The following is a 24,360-nucleotide window of genomic DNA, read 5'->3' as shown; positions in this document are numbered from 1 at the left end:
TTCGAGTCCTCATGACCCTTCGGCAGAACTGGAGAAGAATTCTGCCGAAGGGTCATGAGGACTCGAAACGTTAACTGATTTCTTCTCCACCGATGCTGCCAGACCTGCTGAGTTTTTCCAGGTAATTCTGTTTTTGTTTTGGATTTCCAGCATCCGCAGTAGCTTTTAGCTTTTTGTTTTTATAACCATGAAACCATTGCTGGTTGTCATAAAAACCCATCAGGTCTCTAATGTCCTTTAGGGAAAGAAATCTGCCATCCTTACCTGGTTTGGCCTACATGTGACTCCAGACCCACAGCAATGTGGCTGACACTTAAATACCCTCTGAGCAAGGGCAATTAGGGATGGGCAATAAATGCCTAGCCAGTGATGCCTACATCCCATAAATGAATAAAAAAAACTCCACTTTTTCGACAGCCACTTCCAGAGGCTTATCATTTGACTTGGACTCAGCGGCTGCCTGATTCCCAGCAGTCCTCAGAGTGCCAGGCACCTGGGCTGTCACTGCCTGCGACTGCTGTGGAGACATGTCAGTGAGGTGTTCTCCAGAAAGTGACTCCGAGCCTAATCTAGATCTGTGACCCAACGAGGTGTGTGTCTCTCCACTGGTGGAGGGTTCAGGTGAACAACACAGTGATGGGTGTTCAGTGAGCGGTTCTTCATCATCCTCTTCTGAGCTGCCTGGGGGCTGGGACATGCTACTGCCTGCAAGACAGAGAAGATAGATTTAGTTCATGAACAGGCTGAATAGAAGATTGCGTGTCACTTGTTGTGAATGTGAGGATGCGATCGGCTCATGGAGGGCTTTTCTGTACTGGGTTGCTGGGAGAGGCTGAATGTGGAGAGCTCGAGTATGTCGACCATCCCTCCTCTAGTCTGGAATCCCTTCCTCTTGTTGTGGGCAAGCTCAGGCTGTATGAAGGCAAATGGATGGAATGTGATGAAAATGGATGAAGCAAAAGTTGGGAAGCATGCATGCCTCCTGTGTGTGGTGAGCCCTCTCCAGTAAGGGCTGAGGATGGTGTTTGTGCAGGATGATAAATGAGATGCTGGTGAATAGGCTTTCAATGCTGATGTGTCCCCCTGTTAATGTTGTGTGAGATCCCTGAACAGTGTAACCCTTTGAGCGCATGATACCATTATGAAAATGTGAGATTGGAGTGAGCTGAAGGTTGTTTTATCCTGGTGAATGGGTGAGATCATTCACCCTCTTCACTACACTGGATATTGTTTCCTTTCAACTTAAGATTAGATTTTTATATTTTGTCATTTGCATCTCCTAAAATTTGTGAAAGCAATTCAGCACTCAAATTCTGTTAAACAAATTGTAGTTACTCTGGCGTTGCCTGACGAGCTGGCCTCCCTTGTGACTGCCTCCCAGGCTGGTGAGGTGAGGCTGATGGGCACCTTGGAGCCATCCCTTGGGTAAAGGACATCCTGATGCTGGCGAACTCCACCTCGAGGAGATTCATTGCTGAGCCTTGATGCAGCCATCTCGAAAGGTTTCCTGAACACAGCGGGACTGGAGAGCATGAATACGTGTGTTGGGGTGGCATTTAAATATGGTGCCTGGACCTTCGACCCCGTTAGGTAATAGTGGAGCAGATGAATCCGTTCCCGAGCCGCCATGTGATTCACGAGCTACACACCAATGCATAATTAATGAGCTTCTGGCCCCAAAATCGGGCGGGATTTGCTGCCACTCTAACCAGCGGGAAACACACCATGAAACCTGCCCACCACAGCACTTAGTTTCCAAAATGGAAAATTCTGCTCTAAGTGTTTATGAATGTATTAATAAATTCTTACCTCCTTACAACTTGAAAGCTGATTTGCTGGAATAGATTTACACTACAATTTGTATAACATAATTTTAGTACTGAATTGCTTTCACAAAATTTTAGGAGATGCGAATGGCAAAATATAAAAATCTAATCTTAAATTGAAAGGAAACAATGTTCCACAATATACATGTATAACCATGTGAGAACACACCTTTATTTGTTTACTCTTGTGCAATAAAGGAATGGGGAAGTTTTACATTTGATTGGAATTTTTACGAAGTATAGAATTATCTGTGAAATTTACTTTTGTATTGCAGTAATGCAAGTCCAATTATTTCATCTTTGTACAAGTACACATATGGAAGCCAATTATCAACTAGTTATGACCAGTTCTCTCTCTCAAATCATGGTGTTAAAGGTATGTGAATGTGTTTGCACTGCATACCATTTTATGGAAAATAGTTCATTGCCACAGTCATTTTCAGCTAGAAGAATGATCTGCAGTACAAATTATTCCATTCCATTTTCATTGATTGTCAGTCTGGGGATGGAGGACTACTTTCAGATCCCCGCTGAGTGGGGAGATTTTGTTCTGACAAGACATGCCGTCTAGTGGCTAGCATGGGAATTTACACAACTTCCTGCAGGCTGGTTTGAGTGACAGGCAACCCTCAAATCATGTGGCAGTTTGGTAGAGAAGGCAGCTTTCTACAGTGCTTGATATTATACCATTATAGCTTCATCATTATTCAGGTACTGCAAATGCAATGGAAGTAGCTTCCTATGGGATGCCTGTGCATCCTGTAGACAGTTGACATTTGTGCACAGTACTGAAATTGTAATACTATTTCAAACATGACTAATTCTTTCACTCACAACATTGGTGTTAAGAAGTTAGTACTTTGATTTTGAAGAGGTCTGGTGTCAGCACGCTCTATTTTTCTCACCCAAGAAAAAATGCCACAAATAAGTTGAGGCCCAATAAAATCAGGTGTTATTACTCTGACAAAAGCATTTTCATTGTTAAATATTGTAACATAGAAATTCCAGCCATTAATGGGACAGAAATCCAGCAGGCTTAGAGTGAAGCAATTCCAGCAGAAATTGTTTTTGCCTGGTTTCAACCCAAACCCATTGCAGCATAAGCTTTCAATGGAGGGGTGGCTACTTCTGCCATCACCTCATCCTGCTATCCCTTTTGTGGTGAGTCTGGCTGAATTCTAGTCTTTTCTGGAAATCTGACAGTTATGCTCTTATATACCCAATTGTAAGTTCACACTCATGAAGCAGGTGTACTTGCCATACACAGATTTGTGTGTTGTTCCTACCTATTCAAATGGCAGTCAATTCCAGAAAGATTAATTGCACTTTGAATATGGGCCTACCAGCAAAGAAGCAGCAATGGTGAAGATTTGGGTATTCTAGCAGACATCCATGTTCTCTCCCTGTCAGAATGGAAGGTTTCTGCTCTGAAGTCCTGCTGAGGCCATGTGGTGGGTGTCTCAGTAGCACCTGGCCCTATTATTTAAATGGTCTCACACCTGGGACAGTGTCATGGTAAGGCCACACTCGCACCACAACAACGCAGTTGGAATGTCTCACCCTATTTCTTCTAAAATAAAATAGATTAGATGGTAACTTGTATCATGAAACTTTCTAAATCATTTAAGCCACTCTTTTGAAATAATGAGTGCATGCCAGACTTGGTTGATAGCATTAATGTGTCTCAATCAGATGATTATGAGGTCAAGTCCCACTCTGAAACTGGAGCACCTCAAGGCTGGTACTCCAGTGCAATATTGTAGGGAGAGTGCTCCATCACCAAATTAGATCTCAAACCAAAGCTCTATTGATTCAGTTGGATGTTAAAGATTCCATGGTATCAGATAAATGAGAACATGAATTCTCCCAGTGTCCTGGCTGATATTTCTCTCTTAAGTAGCTGTAAAACAGACTAAGATCATTAATTCTTTTTCTGTTAATGGAATCTTGCTGTGTACAAAATGGCTCTTTTTTGTCTGCATCACAACAGTTGTGATGCTTCAAAGATTAATTGTGTGCCTAAGTGCTTTGAGATATTTCTGAGAGGTGATAGGTGCTAAATAAATACATTTTTAAAAAGAAATTCCACAGGGATAGCTGTTGCATTCAGTCACAGAGGGGATGATCCTTGCATCCAATTTTCTTTGGCACAAAAGCCAAAAATAGCCAATAAACACAGCAACAGCTGTTCTGTCTTCATTATCATGCCCATTCTGTATCAAAATTGCTGCTTATGATGCTGAAGGGATAAATACTTACTCGCCCATTCACAAATCAGATTAAGGCAGCAATGGTGAACTAGAACCCATAGAGTTAGGAATGGTTTGTGGTTCTGCCAGCCAGGGCCTGGACATTGTGTGCACTGTTTCATTGTGGAATGGCTGATATTGCTGCCAAATGAGAGATCCTTAAAGTAAGGAAATTTTGCCTTCTTTAGAATGGTAACTTAATCAACCTCAATTTAGTTGGAATGAAAGAGTTTTGGAAACATTGGAAAGGTTAGCCTGCATTTTCCAAACTGTAAAAAATTGTTTCCAAAACTTGTTAGTTTAAATTTGGACTGAAAGTGAATGCACTGTATTGTGGCTGTGGTGACCAGATGTTTACTTTAAATCCCACACTTTGCAAGAAAAGAAATGAATGTTACACCCAACTAAAACATCCATGTTTGCTTTGCTGTATCAAATTTTGCTGTGTTGAATTCTGGAACTGCAATTATTGTTGACCACATTCTAGTCGACTGTCAAATTTGTAACTTTTGGATGAGTTGTAATTCACAGAATTGAACAGAACAGCTGCAGCAGATCCTTACAAATCAAAATGTCATAACGAGTTGCTGTAGTAGTACACATGCTTGCAATCTGCACCATTGTTCTGCATGTGAAAGAAGTGTTGAAATACAATTATTTGTAGGATAATTAAATATCCATTCTAATAATTTCTGGATGGAAATGTGCAAATAAATTTAAACCACCTGTGTTTTAGTGCAGGTAAAAGCAACTACGTGCATGAAATCCCAGTTCTGTAAATTTATTGCTAAAATGGAGTTTGACTTCCATTCAACCCTGTTAAAACCAGTACTAAAAGCCTTCAGAATCCAATTCCATTCTAATAAGAAAAAACAGAGATTATATTAGTCGCAATAGGGAAGATTAATACAACATATGGTACCACTGTAATAGAAGCAAAATATTGCGGATGCTGGAAATCTGAAATTAAAAACTATTTTTATTATAGTATGCTGTCACTTTAAGTGACATAGGGCTGGAATTTTTTCCATGGAGGCAGGAAATCCCGTCGGGCCTGCTGCCTCTAGAGGCAGTTCGGGAGGTGGTCACAAAGGAGGGCGAGTGCTGAGGTGGGCACGTTAGAAGACCTGCTTGAGGTTTTCTAAGACTTTGGCCCAGTTTCATAAAAGGTTGTTAGGCCCTCTAGCCCTCACCTCCACCCATGCCACCTCATAGCCCCATGCCACCTGCATAGGCAGTCACCCAGCATCCATTATAGGCAGATCTCAGGACCATATAGAGATGAAAATAAATTAAACTTCTAACAATCTAAGAAAGCTGTCATTCATACAGTTGATGCTGATATAAACTCTCCCACTCATGAAACAAATTCAAAGATTTTAAATCCCCTCACTTGGTCAATCTGCTTTGAAAAGAAACTTCTCTTCAGTAACCATGTCAAAGGCAGCTAATCCTTCAGCAGCCTCTTAAAACTGTCAATCAAAGTGTGAATTCAGCCCACCTACTGAAAAAAATGGTTTTGAAGCTTCTGAAACTCAGGTAAGCATTCATAATGGGTTCAGCTATAACAACAACCCTGGGAAAATATCAACAAAAAAGTCTATTGAAACTGCAGAAACATATGGTAATTGTTTTTTCTAAGATGCACCAGATTATCTGTCAATCATTGTGCTCCGGCAGAGGGTATTTTTTTACTCTGACGGCTGGAGCCAGATTTCTTTCATGTTTAAAGGCCTGGGGATTTAAATAACTTAAGTTTATGACATTTAAATAGACCTTACCCAACCTTCAAGAGCATTTACATCCCCTCCATCAACTTGTGACCCCCACATTGCAGGTTAAGGGCTTAGAACAGCCAAAATGGGGTCTATTTGAACTCAGCACTAATTTCAAATGGCCCTACTGAGTTCGGGTTTCTTGCCTGTGTGAATCACGTTCCACCCCCTTCCTCCTGCTGGCAAAAATGGGAGCTGCCAGAAATGGGGGTGGGATTTCCGCATCCGGGTTCCACTTGCCATTTTTAAAGACCTCTGGAGTCAGCCTGACTCCATGAAAATCTGGACCTTAATTTTACTAGTTAACTACTTATTATTTGTGGTTTAAATTTTCCTAAACTTGTATCAAATGCTCACCATCAGGCTGCATTTAGCTAGGCTCTAGACTCTAAAGACATCAAGGAGTATGGGGAGAGAGTGGGAGTGTGGCATTGAGATAGAGGATCAACCACGATCATATTGAATGGCGGAGCAGGCCAGACTTACTCCTGCTTCTATTTTTCAATGTTTCTATGTTTTCATCCTGTTGATGGTATTCTGTTATTGCCTGGGATTTATATCTGGTTGTGTGTCCTGGTACCTAAAAGGGTAGTTTAAAGGCATGGCTTAACATAGTGCAGCATTTATGTTACCAGCAAAAGGCACTAGAAGTTGCTTACTGTTCTAAAACTAATGACATTGTTAGTGTTATATTCGTGCAATATTTACATTGATGCTGTTTTATTTTCTGAATCTGGGCTGCCTATGCCTGTGAGCCAGCTCTCTGCTTTTACAGTTTTAGTTCTTTTGATTTCTTTATTCTGGTGGCTGAATCGTAAACCAACAAAAATACATATAAAAATGGCTAAAGACATATTATTGATAGGCCTTTGTGAGTTCTGTGCTGAATACTTTAAAACAAAATCAGTGCCAGGATACATTGCTCTTTATTCCCCAATCTTTCTAGACCACGTATCAACTACATTAAAATAATCTACAGGATACCCCGTGTCTAATCTCTGAGAGCTGGGTATCAGCTGTTTCTTGATTTAATCCCTGTCCCTCTCGCGAACTACCTTGGCACAGTTAATGCAGCCAGCTGAGCCCAGGAACACAATCCAGTTGGTGGCGCTGCCACATGGCATTTCAAGAGGTGAGGTGAGAGCAACTACCCTTGACATCAAGGCAGCATTTGATGAAGCGTGGCATCAAAGAGTCCTCGCAAAACTGAAGTCAATGGGAATCTCTCCACTGTTTGGAGTCATGCCTAGCACAAAGGAAGATAGTTGCGATCATTGGAAATCAACAGTCTCAATCCCAGGACATCACTGCAGGAGTTCCTCAGGGTAGTGTCCTAGGCCAACCATCTCCAGCTATTTCATCAATGACCTTCCCTCCATCATAAGGTCAGAAGTGGGGATGTTCGCTAATGATTGCACAATGTTAGTACCATTTGTGAATTCTTCAGATACTGAAGCAGTCCATGTCCATATGCAGCAAGACCTGGACAAAGTTCAGGCTTGGGCTGACAAATGGCAGGTAACATTCATGCCACACACGTGCTGGACAATGACCATCTCCAGCAAGAGAGAATCCAACCATCTCCACTTGATGTTTAATGGCATTAGTATCACTGAAGCCCACACTATCAACATTCAGGGGGTTACCAATGACCAGAAACTGAACTGGACCAGCCATATAAATACTCTGGCTACACAGGCAAGTCAAAGGCTGGGAATTCTGCAGCAACTAACTCCCCAAAGCCCTGACCACCATCTACAAGGCACAAGTCAGGAGTGTGATGGAATACTTTCCACTTGCCTGGATGAAGGCTGCTCCAACAACTCTCAAAGTTTGATAGCATCCAGGAAAAGGCAGCCTGCTTTACTGGCGCCCCATCCACCGTCTTAAACATTCACTCCCTCCTCCATTGATGCACAGTGGCAGCTGTGTGTATCATAAGCAAGATGCACTGCAGCAGCTCACCAAGTCTCCTATGACAGCACCTTCCAAACCTATGACTTCTATGATCTAGGTGGACAAGGGCAGCCGATGCATGGGAACACCACCACCTGCAAGTTCCCCTCCAAGCCACACAATACCCTAACATGGAACTATATCACTCTTCCTTCACACTCGCTTGGTCAAAATCCTAGAGCTTCTTTCACTGTGGGCATATCTACATCACGTGGAATGCAGCGGTTCTAGAAGCTGGCTCACCACCATCTTCTCATGGGTGATTAAGGATGGACAACCCATTTCCTGTGAAAGAATAAAAAGAAATGCGCTGATCATGACACTGTTACCACTTTGAATTGCATTTTTGATTCAGATATGTAAAGTAAACCCCTCTGCTGTGTACCTTGGGATTCCTCCATAGATACAAGGGTATTGTTTGTAAAATTATTTGCAAGCTTGACAACATAGGCTACAGTGATGCCACTACTCAGTTTCCTCTCAACATTCTTAATACAGTTACAGAAATTTGTTTTATCGAAACTGCAAACATCTTAAGTACAGATTTTGGATTATTCTTCCTACCACGACTATCTTATGTCACAAAACTCCTTTAATGCCAGTGTACATCAATATTAAACTTGGCCTAATATTCTGTTGTTGGCGTCAATAATCTAAATCTTAGATTAAGAGCTTGTTATTTACATTAAACATAGCCTAAAGACTGTTAAAAGGTTTATTCTTGTATTTAGTCTTTCAAAATCTTTCTTATCAATCTGTAAACTAAGATTAAATAATGGAGATTTTCCACTGTGATTGTCAGAAATGTCCAATGGAAAATTACATTGAAGTAAAATTCACTGATGATACCTAATTGCTCATCTGGCTTAGTGGGTAAATGCACTGCTAGGTGTGGTACTTCACCACATAGACTAGAAGAGTCCCAGCTTTGAGCTCCAGATTGTGCAGAGTTAACTAAACCCAGTTAGGGTGACAAGCAGGTGTTACAATTTGCTTCAATAGCTCTAGGCTGGGGAGAGGCAAAAAAATCAGACGGTATTCCTGCTCCTAGCTGTTGTCGTAGCGACCTATGTGGATGTCATGTTGAAAATTGGGTACAACTTGGCTGTGCTGCTTCTCCGATTTATATAGTCAGTATTCGTGCATCATGAATGGCCACTTTGTGAGGTATAAGAGGATTCCTTGTAACCCACAAAATCTTACTGTAACACAGGGTTAATGCTTCCATGAAAGGAGAAGAAAAAGAAAAGGGCGAGTTTGACAGGGAGAAAAATTTAAGAAATCCTTTACATGTTGATATTACATTAAAATACCAGACTTGGAGTTTGTTGCAAAGTTGTGAAACTTGTTGTGTTTAATTTTAGCTAACCAATTTAACTACACTGCCAGAGTTTATGACATCTTTCCAACAATTTGGTCTGCTTGCAGCTAGGCAACAATTGAGATTGATTGTTACCCCCTCTGTAATTTTTTATTTCTTTGTAGTGCATTTAAAATTCACTAATATGTATCTTACAAAGGACAATGTCATGACGCTTTGTTGATTGTAAAAATGCCCTTCTTGGAAAATATTAGCTTGTAACATACTACACTCATGGTATCCTGGTGGAGGGATTGCCTTCTCGATTTTCACCCATTGAAAACCAGGTGGTGAAGATGAAAATTACCTCCCATATCTCTTAAACAATGAGTATTCTTGTACTTAAAGACCTGTTATCGATCATGTTTTACTTGCATGGAAGGAATCGTGTAAGTAATTTTCACCGCACGTTCTGGCATTGGGAAACATGCTATGTCAGAGGCCCATATCAAAAGATTGCGGATGTGAGCAATGGACTTTGAAACTTACACCCTGACAGGTCAGAGAAATAGCCTTTTGAACCATTACACTGGTCAGAGGAGATAGATATTAAAATGGTTCAAGTTCATATCTGTGATAAAAGTTAGGTGGGTGTGATCTGTCCATTGCTGTCATCGCTATTACTCAACAAATTTCATGCTGACAACCCTAGGGTTTTAAAGGAAATGATTTCAACCTAAGCATAAGATGGTTAAAATAAATTCATTTTGGGCTAGATTTAGCTGTTGGACTGAATTTAGCTTTTGACTGAATTGGTATCTGCCATTAGTTAGGCTTGCCCTTACACATTTGAATTGTTAGATTTTTTGCATGGCAAGCTGTTAAAATTGTGAGCTGGCAACAGTGCAGTCAGGGGAACAGGGCACCTGAGACCTGAGTAAACAGGGAAGCAACTTTTTATTTATTTCAAATGACCCTTGCTGGGTCATTTCAGAGGGCAGTTAAGAGTCAGCCACATTGCTGTGTGGTCTGGTGTCACATGTAGGCCAGACCAGGTGAGGATGGCAGATTTCCTTTCCTAAAGGGCATTAGTGAAACAAATGGTTTTTTTTTAGAACAATCAATGTTAGTTTCATGAAACTAGCTTTATGTTCCAAATTTATTAACTGAATTCAAATTCCACCAGCTGCTGGATTTGAACCAATGTCCCCAGAGCATTAGTCTGGGCCTCTGGGTTACTAGTCCAGCAACATTACCACTACATCGCTGCTTCTCCCACCTCCTTAATCAGTCAGATTGAAGAATTGCAAAATTAACAACACAAGGACTGAAAGGAAACATGCATTAGAGTGGGTGAATTCAATATGAAATCAGGTACAGAAAGAGAAACAAAGTGAGGAAACAAAAATATTGATTAAGGGAGAGAATAAAAAGCAACAGAAAGGAAAAGTGATAAAGAAACTTACTTTTTCAAATTTCCAACAGCAATCAAAATCTGAAGGAATGAAACTTCATATTTGTAATGGTTAATTTTTGATCCCAGGAAGGTTGACTGGTGGTAATTAGTACTTTACCACACCTTGACAAAGCTCAGACTGAAATGGCAAAATGTAACTTTCTGTGATGAGTTTAGTTCATATCCATTGTGCAAATACAACAACTTCACACCATTCAACACACATAGGCAATGGCTCAGTTTTACCTCTGAGTCAAAAAGCTGTGGTTTCAAGTCCCACCCTAAGACTGGAGTGCAAAAACCAAGGCTGACATTCCAGTGTGGTACTGAGGGAGTTCTGCACTGTTGGAGGTACCACCTTTCAGATGAGACATTAAACTGAGGGCCCTGTGTGCCTTCTCAGGTGGACGTAAAAGGTTTCATGGGACTATTTTGAAGAAGAGCAGAGGAGTGTCCCAGCCAATATTTATCCCTTAATTAACATTGCAAAAACAGTTTATCTGATGATCATCACATTGATGTTTGCTGTGCACAAATTGGCTGCTGCATTTCCTACATTATAAAAGTGAATGCACTTCAAAAATATGGCATTGGTTATGAAGTGCTTTGGGATGTCCAGTGGTTGTGAAAGTTGCTTTGGATATATAAGGTCTTAAGTTTCAATGGTGAGCTAGACAGTGAAATACTGTTTTCGCAAAGCTAATGGCGGAGCAGCACAACTTGGACAACAACTTTTAGATATTTGAGTTGCTGTAGAATTATGCATAAATAACGATGAGTGCCATTAGCTTCACCATTATTTTGACAAGAAACTTTTTTACATATAATAGGAGATAGCCAGACATTACCTCAGAGGTATTATAGTACTGACAACCAGGTGTATTGAATATCATCAATCTAAATATAGGCACAAGTGTAGGGTAGCCATATGTAATTACAAACTATCTACTCTTGCAGTATAGTAGTTGATTTTTAAAGATGCAGCAAACCCACAGTATACCAATCATTATTTTCCTAACCTACAGGTGGACCTGAAAATACAAACCCATTAAAAATAATGTTCTCACCTCATTCCTATAAAATCATTTAAGGTTAAGTGATAAATGACAATTTCACAGACATTCAGCTTGTATACTCGTGCCACTAGCTCATTGTTCTGTCCGTCAAGTTCTTGTTCAGTGATTACCTAGCAGGAACCTAGGGGCAAGAGCATAGCTCAGTGGCTTGGGTAACAGCTACATATCCTTGATCTTTGCTGTAGAGACTTGAACAACCTGAACGTTCTTAACTGCTTGGCTTCTTGAGCTCCTACCAAATGTCAAAAAAGATTAATTATGGGCCAGCTAGTGTGGCTCTGCCCCTTTAACCCATTAACTACTATAATCTTAAATATCCATTGTATTTAAATTGGATCTATTTGACACGGTATGCAATGGGTTACAGTTTTGCATGTAAACAGAAGGGAGGAATAAAGGGATAAGTATGCATGACTGATGGTATTAAAATAAGATAGGCTTATGTGGTTACTCGTTAATGAAGTTTCAGGAAAATTCTTCTCTTTAATATCATTATGATATTTGTTTATAACCTAGTATTCAGTGGAATGATTCTTGATTATACATGATTGCAACAAAAAAATGAAGGAAAAATGCTTTCTATAATTTGTATGATTTAAATATCTTTATTTAAGTAATGGACTTGCAGAATGTTAATTGCCTGCTAATAGCCATATTATTTGCATAAACTGAATGAAACAAAGCTGTGTGTGCTCAGATCTTTTCATTGTTGCCAGACCTCTTCAATTCTTGGCAAAACCACTTGCACATAAACTGATTAGGTAATGGGGCAACATCTGAACAGCAGCATTCTACTTCCGGCTTCTATTATGTGAATTTTATTGATTGACATAAAGAGCCCTCTAAGGCATCATACACCTGAACAGTATTCATGATCCTCCATACAGGCCTTTATTAGCTCTGGTTTAATTGATGGGAGGTAGAGAGATAAAAAAAAATTAAGATTCCCTGTACATTAAGCATTGTAATTGCCTATTACTGGTGTATGACTATCCTGCAATTAAAGTATCGTAGGTACATACTGTAATGCAAAACGGATAGTGTTCAAGCTTGTCCTATTTGGTTAGTTTTACTAGCAGAGGGAAAATGTTCAAACGGCACTCTGTCCTGGAGGTAGAATTAAATCGGTCTATTTCGTTTCACAGATTCTTGACAGTTAATGATAAAAATGCTTTGTATTTTTGTATTTTAAAAAGTTTTGTAAATAGCATTTTGCTGTAAACTGCTGCAAGTTATCTATCAGTAAGTCACCCTGCAGTAATGATGTCACAAATGAGCACGATACTTGTCTGTGACAGAACACATCATTGACCACTGTAGTGCAACACTAGAATGCTTGTGAAAATGGCAAGAAATGCCTGAAGCACTCTCAAAAATCATAAACATTTTATCTGTATCACTCTATATACACTTTATTTGTATTATAACTTGCATGATGTAAGGTAGTAGGACAAGTTAAAGTTAGTAACCTAATCTCAGGGTTCAAATGACCTCTATATGTTCACTGTCGTGGTTCATAATATCTCCTGAACCCCTTGATTAGGTTATAGTCTTATAATGCACTGTGCAGATTCCATTATTCTTGAGCCTCGCTGTTTATCAGATTTTGTACTCTTTCACAGTTAAAGGACTGAAACTTCTCAAGGTCTCCCCATCTTTAATTGTTGAACTGCTTCAGCATTTGATGGGATTCTACCATTGAATACTACTGGCACTTCAGCAACAATTGAAGTTTTAAAGCCAGCTTTTGGGGGTGTTATGTAGACATATTTGAAGACCATTGGAATTAGACCTCTGTTAAAAATGCACCAACAACATCATTTTGACACTTGTGCATAGTGTGTAATTGATGGGATCAGTACTGTATGGGGAAAAAATAGCTGCTTTTGATCAGAATCTCTGCTCACTTTATTTGCATTTAAAAGAAACATTTGTTGTAAAACAATTGTGGCAAAGTAATGGTTTACTGCCATTTATTAATGGAGATATAAAAAGTAACATAGTATCTCTTGGTATGCCATTAACAAACAGAATCTTTCAGCAAATATTTACTTTGGTAACACTTAGAAAACTGTATTGTTGACTTTTTTTAAAAAGTATGTGGCCACAGTTATTAGCCTTTGCACGAGGCTGAACAAGTAAGTAAAGCCATTACCATGAGAGATTCTACTAATCTGATAGTTGGAAGCCTATAACCCAAATTTTCTCTTGTGGAATCAGGGGTGATTTTCCTTTTAACTTGATAAGCCCAGTAGACTATCACTTATTTTAAGTGTTTTCAGATCATAGCCTAACCTGTGTTAGAAGTTGTGCACCAGCATATGACCATTTGTGGGCTCCCTGTATAGAACTGTAGTTTTCTCAAACAATTGACTGATGTGAAATGTACAGTTTATGGGTGTGCGGTTGCGTTCAAGTGAGAACGATTATGTATTATGCTATACCTCTACAACCTGCAAGAACCTCTAATAAGTAGCCTTATTCTAACTAAGGCTAAAAAGGTTACTCAAATGTACTGTGTGTATTTTCCACCGCTTCTGAAGCATACACCCCCCCCGCCCCCAACCTTCCCTCTTCCATTCCAATATTTATGATATCGTTTCAGTCTCTGCAGTTGTATCTTTGGACCCCTTAGATGAAATATGTGTCCAGGACCCTTTCAAAACTGTAACAGAAGCCTGGTTGTGGTTTATAGTGTCTTTGTAGGCTGAATAAGGGAGTGGTGTGTGTGTGTGTGTGTGTGTGGATATCTACTATAGATTGAAGCCTCGTGGGACCAAACCTGGCTTCTATCTTTGTTCAGTTTAAATTATTATGAAGTGGCAGTTGCTAGATGTGGCTGTCATGGCAAGAATTTCAGTCAAAACACTTCTTGCATTTGTTACATAAGTTTTAAGATAAAGGAAATACCAAGCAGTTTTTATATACCTGCATCTTCTGTGGTAAATGGTTAGGTTTTCTTAATGGTCCATGTGTATATTCCTCTAAATTTGCCAAAACATTGTTACCTAGTTTATTTACTGTAAATGTAAAGTGCCCTGAATGCATATGTTTATGGTAGATCATGTTTGACGTCATTTTGTAGCCTACAGTATAACTAATTTATCAGATGAATTCTCATTTTTTCCATTCTTAATTTTTTTCAACAATACTTTAATGGTCCTTTATACAAGTGGCTTATGGCATTTGGGTTTTGAGTAGGAGGGGGCTGTTTTGTTTGGTGGGTAGTGATTAAGCTGGTTGTCTGTGTGACATTTGCTGCAGCTGCCCGCCATTGAAAGCAGACTCTTTAGCACTCAAAAGATTACATATGGCAGAATCAAATCTTCTAAAATGACCCCATCTGTAGTCTGAGTCCTTGCACTGAGGACTGTTTGACTATTTGAGATGGCTCTTGGATTTCATCATCTGTTGGACAGCAATGGAGTGCATGAAACAAGTCAGCAACTCTGAATCCATCTGTTGTTATTATTTTCCACTGATAATTGGCTTCAACAATGGAATGCCTGTATCCCTTCCCTTTGAAATACTACACTCTGTTTATTTTTGAGAGGTCCTACTCTCTCCCTGATTCTAGCAAGTAGAGCTTGCATGAAAATGACATCTTTGACTCTTTACATCAGTATGTGTCAGTCAGTATCCAAAACTATGCAGCCGATTTTCTTCAGGGCTGTGTTTCTGTTTTGTTTGTTTCAATCCAGGCTTTTCAGACTGGCTGATCCAGACTGCTTGGATACACTGGCTGGAATGTAGCATTCACATGTCTCTCGTCATTGAGCTGCTGCTTAGAAAACGTTTTTCTTATGTGTTGATAAAATTTAAATGATACATAAAAATGAAACAACGGTATTGGGAGTGGGCTGAAAGAGTGACTAGAATGTCAGACAGAGAACAGTAAATTACTCTTCAGGCAAAGCTTAATTTACGTTAAGGATAATCACAAACATTTCAGTGACTTTTCACCTCAAAGCAGGACAGGTAGATGGTTCAGCAAGCAGCTGACTTGAGCCAGTTGCTCATTTGCTGACTGTTTGTGTTTATGCAAAGGGGCCTCTTCCTGAATATTTAATCTAGAGCAAGGCAGTGGCTTTTGTTGTGTTTAGATCACATACCTTCAGTCCTTCATTATACTGCAGTCTGCTGGAGTTTGATGTTGAATATTGAAGGAGTTAGTTTTTAAAAACTCAGTAGCTTTACAGTCCCTGGAGATTACAGTACAATCAAAAGCTTTTTAGCTTCATAGTTAATGGGTAAGTGCTGTTGCAGCTGTATTTTCAATATGTTTTTTGTTGTTTGGATAAAAGTGTGAAAAGATATTCATAAGCTTTAAACTACTAACACATTGAAGTTTCTGAAGCATACTTGAGTAGATCTCTGTAGTTTATGGTCTCAGGAATGGAGAGTACAGTATGTACTTGCATGCAGGTGGCTTCTAGGAATGCTTCAAAGCATATGTCCAAAGTATTATGTGTTGTGTTTGTAGCCATTAAAACATAAATGGGTAAGCCAAACTGATTCATTATTTTGCTAGTATTGTTCATGATAAAGCCTCCTTTGTGCACTCTGGTTGAAAAGGATAATACACAGCAGTCTTAGGCAGTTAGAGCCACCAGTTAATATTGTTTTCTGACTACGCTTCTTCAGCAAAATGACTACTGTAACTTGAAGATTTTCTTACGTGGAAATGGAATCTGCTCTTCGTTGATATTAATAGCACACTAGAGATGTTAGTCTGCGAAGCAGTGAGTAGCAGGACTACAGTTTGGAAACCTGATAGTATAGAAGAGAACTGACAGAGCTGCTGCCCTGTTGTTGAGGAGACAGTCATCCATAAAAATAGTCTTTGCATAATGGCACTGTAGGTTATCAGTTTTACATAGGGCATTTTGTCCTGCCTAGATCAGTTCTTCTTTTCTGGGAGTGAACTCAGCTGCTGTTGCATTCACTTAGCATGTATATCTGCAGCTCAATGGAAGAGCATGTTTTTCCATTGCCTAATTCTGAAAATGCCCTATAATATGAAATGAACCAAATTCGTTTCTGACTATTGATTCATTAATGGCATTGTATTCTGTCAATTGACAAAGATTATTCTTATCATATAACTGATAACAAATGTACTTAATGGCTTTGTGATAATTATTTGCATCGCTTTCATCTTTCACACTCATGGGGGTTGGGGGTTTGTTGTTAACCATTGCATTGCACAATGTACCACAGAGAAACGGGACCGCTTTAAATTCCTTGCAGATGTAAATGTTTAAAGGCCCAACAGCAAAGGTCAACAAAAAGACACACCCAGCAGCTATACTCCAATGGAATTGAGAAACAGACTAGTTTTTCAACCTTGTGTTCAAAGCCACTCCTGTGTTGTTTTGCTAGTGTTTCTCCTAAGTGTATTTATAGCTGTAAAACTCATCAATTTTGTAAATCAGCTCATCTGAACAAATTGAATGCAGTATAAAAACAGGGGAATGCTCCGCAAATACCAAGGTTAATTAATAATCCCCAGGCACATATCTTCATAAATGATACAACTGCTGCTAGACTATTCGAGAAGAAAAAAGCTTTGCATGTTTTACATTATAATCATTGGAAATGGATAATTAAAACAGTTCCAGAGTTCAATACTCACTAGTATTTGCGTAATGTAAACTCAGTTGCTGATTTGTTACTCAAGAAGTAGTCAGATCATTAATATAGGTTAGTGCATGTACGATTTCCTTGGATTTTGTGTATGAATTTTAATGGATTTTTTTTCTGTTGGTGCTTTTCAAATGTCATATATAATTTTGATCTTACAGGTATACGGAACAGTTGAAGATAATACAGTTAAATACGTTTTTTCCCTTTATATGGGTCATTTGAGCATTAACCCTCAAAGTGCTAGTTAAAAGAATGTTTGCTCAGCTCTACATTCTGGAGTTCCTGTTTGTTCATCAGGGTAAAGCATCCGTAGATATGTTTCCAACACTACGTGGGCCTGCAGTCAGCATCACGTTCTAGTTTCTAATCAGATTAGAGCCAAAATGGATTTGAAGCCTGTTTTTGTGTTTTAAATTTCCACTGAGTGGGAATTTGTGACTGTTGCAAATAAAGTCTCTGTTTAAAGAAGTGGAGAAAACTAACATGTCCACAGTTGAAGTAAACCAACCCATCCCCCCACACATATATGCAGCTAAGTTACATATTTGTGGCTACTATGTCGTGATTTGGTTTGCTATCTGAAATTATAGGCCCAACAGATGTTTCAGAGATTGACTCAAATGTCTCACATGGCACTACACTTCGTGACTGTGCACTACACAGAATTTGAAATTATTCTGTGAAATTTTTAGCAAGTTGTTAATTTTTTTATTTTTGATTACAATGGTAGTTTTTAAAAGTTACTGGTTGGGTAACCATGTGGGTATTTTGATTCTTGAGTTGGGCACAATTTAATTTCTTGCCTGCTGCTGTGTACACATGCATTGTCTTTACACTGTAGAAATAATGCAGTGGATTTAAAGTTCCACAAATGGGTTTCTATAAAACAAATCCCACTCTGGTTGGATTGTAAGAGAAACACAAAATGAAACAGCTGGTTGCCTTACATGTTGTTTAAGTTATTTAGTGATAACTGAAAATAGTTCTATTTTTGCAAACACTACAATATTATTGATGGATTTTCAAACCATTTGTTTATACTCAGGAAATATAAATCAGCCAGCTAGTCCATTTGCTCTTGCTCATACCTTCAATCTGAGATCTTAAACAGCATGACATTTTTCTTCTGCAAAATCTATTTGTAGTAGAAGGAATAAGCTGCAAACTGAGTATGAACTCAGAAGGACCTGAAACGAGAGAACTCCAATTAGTTCACAAATACCTGACTTTTGCCTAATTTGGATAAATTTAAACTCTATTGGACCCTATTGATGGATGTAAGAATCCAAAATTTACATTTGTGCAACAGATGTGCAATAAGTTGGGGGCTGGTGGGAGAAACATAAGGGGAAGTCTGGGATTTAGAACAGTGAAAAGGGTGGGACATAACTGCAGCAACACATTTTTTAGAGTGGTCTCATTCTTCCCCAGTGGTTACACCTATTCTATTTCTGTTACTGGCAGTGTAATTGGGATGAAGGAAAGGGGAGACTGCAAAGGTGAGTGTCCCTGGATTCACTGGAACAACTGCACCATTTCTGTTCCACCAACTCAGTGGCTAAAATACCTTCATACCAATTTGATCTCTACTGTGTATCAGTAGAGAACTGTGTAAAACTTTGGATGTGTGTGAGAGTCCAAAATTTGCATTTATGCATCAGATGTGGAATGAGTTGGGGAGGGAAGTACACTCCAGGGGTGGCCTGGGATTTAGGGGAGGGGAAAGAGTGGTGACAGAAAGAGCCCTACCTTTTGCTTTTCTTTGCTCCTCTCCTTGGCAGTAAATTGTGCAGCTTTTTGAATACTCACAGGATAGCCTTAAGTTTGAACTGCCAATCACTGAAGTTCTATAAATTCAAATTGGCACAGAAATGGCTGAAAAGTTTAGTTTGGCTACTCTTTCATAATCTGACCTACTTATTACATAAATGAAACATTTCCTCGACCATTTGAGCATTCATACATTGATAGTCTTGGGCCCAGGAAGCAGGCTGGATGCAGATGCAGCAAAAGGGGAGAGTACAACATAGTGGGGCAGGTATGTGCTAAAACAGCCAGTTTGAATTTTGTGTGCTCCGTGTTAGCTACCTCATCAGCCAATATGACTTCCTGCAGCATGGGAAATTTCAAACACCCAGGGATTAGCAACTTCAAAGAAACTAAGTGGTCTGCCACCAGAAGGAGGAACCCACTCCAAGTCAAAGGCAACCATCTCAGATTGGAGTAAAAACAGAAAATGCTGGAAAGACTCCAGTTTACCTTTTAATCTCTAACTTCCTCCAGTTCTAATGATTGGTTATTGATATGAAACGTTAACTCTTTTTCTTTCTGCATAAATGCTGCTAGAGCTGTTGAGTATTTCTAACATTTTCTGTTTTCACTTCACTTTTTAAGCATCCACAGTATTTTGCTTTCATCTCAAATAGGGGATGCATTCCATACTCAGTATTAGCAATGTCTTGCCAGAAATTGGTGCTTGTAATTGGTTAATCACCCTGTTACTTTGAGACTCAGGCTTGATCATAAAGATGAAGACAAAGATCAGGGTGTACTATCGTTGGTTTGGACAACCATACTACGACTTTGACTTAGTGACAGGGTATGGAGTGGCTCCTTGGATTGGTAACCATAGAACTACTATGGTGCAATTGACTCTTGACATATAAGCTTTATGCAGACTCTGGCAGTTCTGGTGGTGGTATAGAGCCACTTTCTCAAAGACCTGTGCATTTGTAATCAGAACTGCCAAACTGCCTTGTACATGGGTTCATTCAGCTTCATGATTTGTACTACAAAAGTAAAAATGGGCAAGTGATGCACTATGTAACTCTTCCGGGATCTAGTCTACACTAGTAAAAGTGCCTCACGATTTTTGGTGACTTGGGTAATCACACGAGTCTTTCTCAGAGATAATAGTGTTTATAGAAGTCACAAATTTGAACCAAAAAAGATTCCAGGAAACTCAAATGTTTCCTTTTATGTCAAAGTCACATTTTGTTTTCCAGACTATTTCATTAAAAGTTATTCCCTGTTAACCTGCTGTAGGTGAAAACATTTATGTCAAAATGGCATCATTTAAATAGCTAGCGACAGAATTTTAAAATCCCAAGAATAAAAAGACAATAGCTCTCTGAAACTATCTCGTTGTGTTTAAAAAGGCAATAGTGTCTAATACTGGATATATAGCACAGGCTACACATGCGTTGGTTTAAACATTTTATACAAGGACAGCAAACCCATTTTCATCTGTGTACTCCCCTCTTGTACTTCAGATAATTTACAGTGCAGATACTTGGTGGCAAGCTTGCATTAGTGTCGAGTGAGGACCAGCATTGCTGAGTTCTTGGTTTGACACTGCAGCTTTGTTCCATACATGCAATGCATGGAGTGGACCATAAATTTAAAAATAATTTTAAAAACCAGCAATGAAACTGGAAATTAGGAAGGACAGCGTGGTCTAGATCAAAGATCTTTCCAAATAGGAAAATATTTAATGTATTGTGGTCTTTAATGAAAGTTGACACTGCTGCCAACAAATTCAAAACCAATATAAGAGTATTTCTTGGAGGATGTAGTAGGTGCGCTGAGAACATTTTGATGTTCAGCCTACTATCAGAATATATTGGCATATATCTGAATCTATTTCAGCCTGAAACCACCCTTGCATAACACCTAAGGTTCAAGTGGATTAAAGATATATATATTTGAGGTCAAACTGAGCAATTTCAGAGATTATCTGGCCTCAGTGTGCAAGTATCATTGTAGCAAATTGACCTGGGGAAAAAAATGATTTCTTAAAGGTGCAGACATAAATTTCTCAGCAATGAACTCAAAACTTAAGTGCAAGTGTAATAATGATGTTATGGATTGAAACAGCATCAATGAATAATATGTCAAGAATTAAGAAAAGATGAGCAATTCCTCACAGCCTGTGGATTGTTTATTTCTAGAAGCAATGCATGGCAAAGCAGAAATAATACTCTGGGCCTGATTTTAACTCTGTGCAAGTGAAGGGGTTTTGAGTGGGTTAAAATTGGGTCCAATTTCTCAACAGACTGAGGCCAGAAATCAGCTCAGATCGTATCACCTGTTCAGAAAAAAATAGCTACAGTGTGTACTGTTCAGGAAAATGTCCTCACATTTAACTCTGCAGGTGTGTGTAAATCTGCGAGAGGCAAATTTTAATACTTTTATTCAAAACAGTAAGTTGTGGCTTTTAATCATCTAAACTACATTTTAATATAGCCTGCTTGTATAAAAGTTAAATCAATTCCATGCAAAGTAAATTGAAACTGTACCATATCTTGACTGGCTAGCCTCTTGCAGAGAATAAAGGAGGAACAGAGTAAAGATGTCACAGGAATTGGATACAACACACCCTTGGCTTAACGCATCTACATATTCATAGGGTGACAACTAAATCAAAGTGTTAAATGATATTTTGTATATTCTATTTCAGATTTGCAACTATTTCTAATTCTAATTTTGGGGGCCAAGGCCAATAATCTATGCTAGATGTCTAATAAACTTGAGATAGTAATGAGAATTATAGGCCTGAAAAGACAAGATTTCTGCCAGATTTTGTTTTATTTCACCTTGGATGCCTTTTCATGCCTCTTGAGATCTTAAAGTAGAAACAGTTGCTGTTACTAAACTTTGAAGTCAAAGAGAAAGGCAGTATGCAGTGAAAGCATTGCTTTTCAGGGCAGCTCACTCAAGCATTGATGTTTCGTGTTTGAGGATTACACAGGGAGAAGAAGCTGTGGGCTTGTACACAGGCACACTAGACAAACCAGATTTTTTTTTTGCTTCCTTTCATTTTGTATTTTCATTTAATTTAATAAATATGGAAGCATGTAGCGTGAACCAGGACAGATGGCATCTGGTTCCACCCATTTTATTTTGCTACTGTGTTGCAGGATTTTACTCATGTAATCTGTATGCATGGGTTTTACTTATAGTACAAGAAGAAAGGACTAAGTTCAGTGATACATGAAGTGATTTGCACTGTAAAGAAGTCCAGAGGCATCTGGAGTTAGAAAGCATAATCACATGAAAAATTGTTTCATCTGCTGTGTTTCACACACACACACAGCAGCTTGGGCTTGTTATGTGAATACCTGGCACTAGCTGGTACTGATAAGCAGTTGTCCTGTGACTTCATTGTTTCTATTAACTTTGCAGCAAGTCATTTGCCATTAAGTACAATTGGAAGTATTTTGTTTTATTTATATTTGTGCTTTGCTCTGTGTTGCCAGTGAAAATGCTGAGACAAGGTAACGACCATCAAACGTCCAATCAGATTCTATCATTTTTTGTCTCCAGGGTAAGAAGAGTGATTACAAAAGGTGGTTGTAACAGAAGATTGCTTTAAATAAGCAGCTACTACTCAAAAGAAGGTAAATAAAAGGTTTGTCCTTTATAGGAGGTTCCTTGTGTGGAATTTACAATGCATCTTTAATGAGTAACTTAAGCACACTCGGTTTAGTGATACAAAGTATTGGAGAATTTTTGAAAGTACTAGTAATATGTATATATAAATAAATATATATAATATATGTGTGTGTATGTATATATATATATATGTGTGTGTGTATAATATATATACACCCATAATCATTCACAGAAAAATGTTTTAAAATAATTGGAAAACCTGTAGAGTCCGTTTTTGTTTTAAATGTTATACCCTCTAGCTGTGCTGAGACATCTACTTGGAATTCAGCTGTCTGTTTCATAATCACCTTTTGTCAGAAATTAATAGTCAGTTAAGTGCCATAGCAACGGTGATGTAACCATCAAGCAGCGACTGCAGAAGCTTGTGATGTAGGCACCCATTAGTGCTGTTGTCCATCCGACCTTGCCAGATTAGAACATTAGAAATAAATTGACTTGATCTATTAATTTTAAAAAATCTAAGATGCAAGAAAAGAACAAAACCGAATACTGGGAAAAACACAAATGCAATTTTTAAAAAAAATTTGGCTGAATGAATTATGCTATCTGTTCTGTTTCATGCATTTATAATACTTGATTCTTAAGAACCTTATTTAATCCCTTTGCCTGGCACAGAACATAATAAACAACTTGCTGGTGCTAAAGTGCCACATGGGGGTGGCTGCTAACAAGAGAGTTTAATGTTTCTGCCACTAGCAGTTTTGTCGCTGTATTTTTCATGAGCTGTAACTACCGGTAATGTACTTCGGTAGCTCCAGAGGAGTAGTTAAACATAGTGACAAGCTAAACAGCCCCAAGGCCCTTGCGTTAGGAGTAAGAGAACACATAGAATGTCACACTGCTTCAGAATGATTGTAGAAAATAGAAACAACTTTAGAATTTCTTGTGATCTGTCAAAATAGTGGTGGCTTTTGTTTTTTCAGTACCACAGGCAGGACCAACACTTTACCCCCTTTCTTTAACTGCAGTTCCTTTAGATTTTTATCAATTCCTTTAGAATTTTATTGATGTTGGCTCAAGAAAATTTAGAGGTTAGATAAGGGAGTGGCGAGAGAATGGAGAGCTGTTGCTTTCCAAGGTGGAAAGAGTGCATGGCTTAAGCCTGTTACAGTGAAGTTTGCGTGTGATATTGACTCTACTTCACTACTTACCAAATTATTACTAAACATCCATTTAAATGGCCCTTTGTGTTTAAAATTGCTGAGTTTTCAAGCGTACAGCACAGTATACTATTTGATTATTTTAAATTATATGTTGGCTCCCCTTTAAGCAGTGCCACTTTCACACATTCTCATCCTTGTTTTCAAATCTCTTTATAGTCTTGCCCCTCTATATCTCTCTAATCTCCTCTAGCCCTAACACCCTGCAAGATATTTGCACTCCTCCAATTCAGACCTCATGAATATCCCAAATTTTAATCACTCTACTGTAGCGGTGTGCTTCCAGTTGCCAAGGCCCTGATTGTTGGAAATTTCCTCCCTAAACCTCTCTTCCTTAAGACCATCTTTAAACCTACCTCTTTGAGCTAGCTTTTGGTTATCTGACCTAATATCTCCTTTTTTCTTTGGTGTCGAATTTTGCTCTGTAATGCTCCTGTGAAGCACCTCAGGATGTTTTATTAT

General features: G+C 38.8%; 1 protein-coding gene across 12 annotated transcripts in view; it reads left to right on the top strand.

Moving 5' to 3' along the window:
• The window catches only part of foxp1b (forkhead box P1b), a 505,775-nt gene that overhangs the window by 173,833 nt on the left and 307,582 nt on the right, over positions 1-24,360 (top strand). For 8 of the 12 annotated variants that reach the window (XM_078543710.1, XM_078543712.1, XM_078543711.1 and 5 more), the window contains one exon: positions 22,610-22,683. The exons of the other annotated variants lie outside the window; for them this stretch is intronic. The gene's annotated coding sequence lies outside the window, so the exon portion shown is untranslated. The remainder of the gene's footprint in view (positions 1-22,609; positions 22,684-24,360) is intronic. 12 annotated transcript variants of the gene reach the window in all.

Source organism: Cetorhinus maximus, chromosome 6 (assembly GCF_964194155.1).
Source record: "Cetorhinus maximus chromosome 6, sCetMax3.hap1.1, whole genome shotgun sequence".
In the NCBI taxonomy this organism is placed as follows: domain Eukaryota; kingdom Metazoa; phylum Chordata; class Chondrichthyes; order Lamniformes; family Cetorhinidae; genus Cetorhinus; species Cetorhinus maximus.
The sequence above is the reverse complement of the archived record's forward strand: the minus strand, read 5'-3'. Positions and strand labels throughout refer to the sequence as shown.